Source organism: Condylura cristata, unplaced genomic scaffold (assembly GCF_000260355.1).
Source record: "Condylura cristata isolate star-nosed mole 26May11 unplaced genomic scaffold, ConCri1.0 scaffold00013, whole genome shotgun sequence".
Taxonomy (NCBI): domain Eukaryota; kingdom Metazoa; phylum Chordata; class Mammalia; order Eulipotyphla; family Talpidae; genus Condylura; species Condylura cristata.
Genome location: NW_004567114.1, coordinates 28,970,432 through 28,975,344, shown reverse-complemented (window position 1 = coordinate 28,975,344; position 4,913 = coordinate 28,970,432). Strand labels below are relative to the sequence as shown.

Sequence of the window (4,913 nt, the reverse complement as noted above, 5' to 3'; positions counted from 1 at the left end):
CTGTACCCCAGTTCTGTATGCACAAATAAATAAATCTTTAAAAAAAGAAAAGCACTGGTTTGGGTTGATCTACTGTTTGCTTTCTACTACCTACAGTAGTAGAAAGTAAGCATACAGCACATACAAGTTAACACTTTGCACTCACAGAATATTGTCCCGAACGCTGGCTAAGCAGGGAAGTAGGCTGCAGAGATTCAAGAAGTATTTCACACTCGACATTACCGCTATTACAGCCTGTGCACTAGGTCCAAATGCTAGTCTGGCCTCCACAGCAAAAGGATTTGAAATGGAGAAAGTTTTATCACAAGTAATTTATATCTCATATCCATTACTTCATTTTATCCTAGGAAGCAGACATGCCCGGTATCGATTTTCTTACAATCTGCAGCTGAGAGGGTAAGATGCCCCAATATTAGTAAATGGCTTATTCTGAAGTTTTCCTCTCAGAACATTTTACCTCCACAACCACCGCCATTCCACTTACTGGTAGTTAACTTCAAATTGGGAAAGAAAAGAGGAGCAACAGTTTACAACACTGTATTTTAATTTTACGTGCATGAAAACCGAATTGACATGGCACGGTGTGGCCACTGGTCAAGCTGTCAGACGAACAGAAGAGAACTGTGGACAACTAACCAAACTTAGAGTTAAGTTTGCGTGAAAACGACTCAAAAGACCCATTCTCTTTAGATCATCGAGTGAACTGAACGAAAAAGACGTGTCCGGGCTCAACAGTGACCAGCTCGTGTTCCCACAATACCTTACATCTCTTCCAAATGAAATTTTGCTGACCTCGAAATAACCGATTCGGGGTGGGTAGGAAAGAACGTGCAGGAAGTGAAGACGCAGAAGGGAAACCATGTCTTAGGTACCACCCCAAGCCCAAGCAAGGGGCGCGTCGCCTTCCCGAAGCACGACCCCGAGACGTGCTGCGGGCGGCGTCCTGGCGCCCTGACCCGGCCTCGGAAGGGTGACCCGGGAGCTGCGACAACAGCACAGAAGCTCCAACACGTGGCCCTGCTTCCCGGACCGCCCCATTCCCCTTTCCGCTCCTTGTGCTTCAGGCTCAGGGACTTGGGCTTTCTGGACTCTACCGGGAGGTATTGTCGCTGCCGGTGGAGAACGCAGCTTAAACCCTGGACAAGCCCTGCCCGGCCCGGTGCTGTGTACCTCAGAGTCAAATCTCCAAATAGGCGGGAGAGCAAGTAAGCAGAGTCTCGGCGCAGAGCAGACGACCGGAACTACACCCTCCACTTCTCTGATTGGGTAAACGCGCAAAGGGAAATGCAGAGGATTGGTCAGCCGCAGAAAGGCGGGCCGCAGAGCCGGAAAACCAAAGAGGCGGACTGTGACGCCGAGAGGGCCAAGTACGAGCTCCTCTCCTGATTGGAGCAAGGCAGGGTGTGTGCGCCTGCGTGAATCTAACTGACGCTTATCGCCGCGATCCACGCCCCCTTTATTTTAGGTTTAATGGAAGTTACCGCCACCGCCTACTTTTGGCAGTAGGGCCGAAAAAGGGCAAGAATAACTCGGGCTCCGCCTCTTCCAGTTTATGCTGCGATTGTGAAATACGTAGTCGTTGACTCGGGTCCTGAAATTTACCCGTACGCACTCAGAACTTCCAGGTGAGAACGCGCAGGAACCAGAATTTCACGCCCTCGTTAGTGTGACTGGCACTGTTGAAAAGTTAACCCTTTGAAGGAGGCAGTGGCTCCGCCGTGGAACTCTGGGACTTGTAGTCCCGGACGCCCGGAACCTAGTGCTTTAGAAGTGGTTATTTCTGAATACTGCTCCCGCCCGCTGACTTTCATTGTCGTTTTTCCTCTGTGCGGTGTGTGCTTTTTATCCTTTCACTCATCTGCACCATTAATACTAAAGAACACTTAAAAAAACTAGAAAGACTTCATGTATGCTTGTGAAAGATAAATTATTAGTATTTCACACTATTTTTTGGTCTGTTTTGTTTTACCGTGCTTGACCATATTAGGTAGATTGTAAAACTCTTTGCAAAATTTTACTATTACAACAAAGCAATCTTTAATTTTCACATTAATGCCTATTTGAGAATATTTGAAAAGTACTCTTAAAATTTAGCATTTATACATACTCTCATGGTACAGGTAAGTGGCTGCTTACCTAAATCAAGTTTTGATATGACGTGAAGCAGAATTACCGTTAAAATGTCAAGTGCGATCAATTTCAGGAGTACACATATTGTACACTATTCATATATTATTGTGTAATGAAGACATTATCAGTATTTATGGTAACAAGTCTTAAGACGATTTCCCACCTTTATTGAATCATGGAACTGTTTTACTTCAGTGAACCCATTTAGTAATATTTCATCACTTTTGTGTTTAACAGAAGTAAACATCAGATTTTAATATGATTAAAAATAGATTATAAATAACCAAAAACTTCCTGCGTGGACTTCTCTCTTTCACATACTTTTTCCTATTTAGCATAGTAAAAACTTTTTATTTGTGTAAGAAAAAAAACATGATTTGTTATGTATAATAGTTTCACATTTCTAGATTAAAAATAAATAACTATGGGATAAAATAAGGCAAAAAAAGGGCTTGAAGACTGATCATTGAAAGAAACTACTGCATTTTTATTTAAAAGTTATTTTTCTAATTTTTTATTTCTTGTTTCTAAATTTATGAGAGAAAATTTCAGGTTACTTGTAAGTGAAAACATGGGTGTAGAAATTCTTTTTGGTCCGGTTAAATGAAGAGCCAAATTAAGTGTTGTTATTATAGCTCTGCTTTTAATGTTTTATTTGAGATACCAAGTTAAATATGTAGATATGAAAATGACCCCAAGGCCAAAAATATAGAATTATCAATTTTAATGCTTTCCATTAACTGACATCTTTGTGGTATTTTCCTTTTGCCTCTTATTTTAGCTCATTGCTCCAGTTGGTATAGAAATGATATCCATATCGCTAAGAATGAAAGCCTTTAAAACTGTCAGGATTAAGAGTGCTGCTGTGGTTATCAGTGTTTAGCAGAGGGATAACCAACTTACTCGTGAGCAAATTTTAGCTGTTTTTTTATTAACGGTTCTAAATGCTCACTCAGCAATCTTTCGGAAGCTCCCAAAGTGTTCCTTTCGAAGAGAAAACAGTTATTTGTTGGAAATCTAGAAATAGAAATAAAACCAGTACCATTACCGCCTTTTAAGATGTGAACCTGGAATCTTTGTACACCAATCTGTTGGGAAATAATTTAAGGAATGACTTCAAAGTGAGAGAAATGCAATAGGACTCTTGAGATGCAAGAAGAGAATTTCACAATCATTATTTGTACTTACTTTTTAGTCTCAACATTTGTCTTTCCATTTCTGTTTTAGAAAAAAAAATTGTACAAGGCATAAAAAGTATAATACATTTTTTTAAATCTGTGTGTTTTATTAACAAAATTGATAATATGAATTTTAATGAAGTTAATACAGTTTTATTAAGAATTATTTCATCCAACAGGGTGGGAAAGCGTTAAAGAAAAAATTACTCCTGATACTTGTTAAAGACAGTAGGCAGACTTTATTCAAGGGGACTGCTATGATGTGGTTTTGTCATATGGGGAAAGACATTGGGCTCAACAATGAATACAACAGGAAAAGTGGGAGTTTGTAGGAGCAGAGTGTAGGTGTCAGAGGGTGGAAAGTTATGAAGAGAAAACGTGTAGAAAAGGGATCCTATTAGATCAACACAACAGGGTTCTTACTGAAAGCAGAGTAACTGGACATCACATGGAGCATAGTGGAGGATGAGGAACTGGTCAGATATTGAGGGAGGGAAGAGTCTGGCTAAACTGACTTAGTAAGAGACTAAGAAAGGTCATGGGACCCAGGGTCAGGCACACTAAAAAAGAGAGTCTATCTGTGTAACCCCATACCTGCTCTCACTCCACACCTAAAAATACTATATTTGTTGTTAGTAAAATACAAATTCCAAATTGTACATAATACTACTTGTAAATAGTCATGTGACTCAATCACTGTGTCAGGACTTAAGCAGGGAACAGAACCCACAGGAAATATATGTTAAGGGATTTTTTTTGCAAAGAACTAACAATTGTGGGGATTCAGTACAGATGATCCCAAAATCTGTAGAGCAGGTATACAGGAAAGAACTTATACCTCTAAGGCTTAAGTTAAAGTGTCAGAATTTCTTCTAGGAAAGTTCAGCTCTGCTCTTAAGGAAATCTCCTTTATTAAAAAAAAATTGAAGTCTGTTCATTATGAACATTATCACACATACAATACACTCTCAAAGCCAAACACAAGTGAAGGCCTTCAGATTTTTCAAGAATAGTATTTCAGGCTTGGGAGTCATTTCAGAGAACATGTTTGATATTTTCTTGTATTTGTGGTCTTGGGTTGGTGATAGCTTACCAGATGTAAATGCCAATCTCATTTTCCCCTTTCTAATAAAGTATGTACTAGCAGGAGAGCCCTATCTTCAAACTCCATCCCAGCCTGCCTAACTCCCTACTTTGGCTGGCTAGTTCTTGAGAATTGGCCTAAGAGTTTACACTCAAAGCCTCTGGCACCAGTCTTAGACACCTTATTCTATTGCCCAACTCTTGAATCTCAGAGCCCCTTGAAGATTTCCCAACACATGTCAGGTCTGTGCTTAGGTGCATGCCTCTGCTTTAGAAAGATTACTTCCTAGTAGGCCATTGCCTCTAGAGCTTTAAAAAAAAAAAAAAGTCAACAAGCCTACAAGCCTGCCCTTGAAACCAGAGGGTGGGGTGATGGTGAGAACATCCTGTGACAGGTGTGAGCTGGTTTATCTAGTCCACATGCCAAACTTATTTTCAAGATAGTGGTGGTGTTTTAACTCCTTCGGTTTTAAGATGGACTTTGCTACTTACTAATGTTAATGAACTATTAGTTTAGACTAA

At 40.2% G+C, this 4,913-nt stretch overlaps 1 protein-coding gene across 1 annotated transcript in view; it reads right to left on the bottom strand.

Moving 5' to 3' along the window:
* WDR89 (WD repeat domain 89) overlaps window positions 1-1,230 on the bottom strand; it is a 26,943-nt gene extending 25,713 nt beyond the window's left edge. The window contains exon 1 of the mRNA XM_004681796.2: window positions 1,171-1,230. The gene's annotated coding sequence lies outside the window, so the exon portion shown is untranslated. The remainder of the gene's footprint in view (window positions 1-1,170) is intronic.
* Window positions 1,231-4,913: the final 3,683 nt, after the last annotated feature.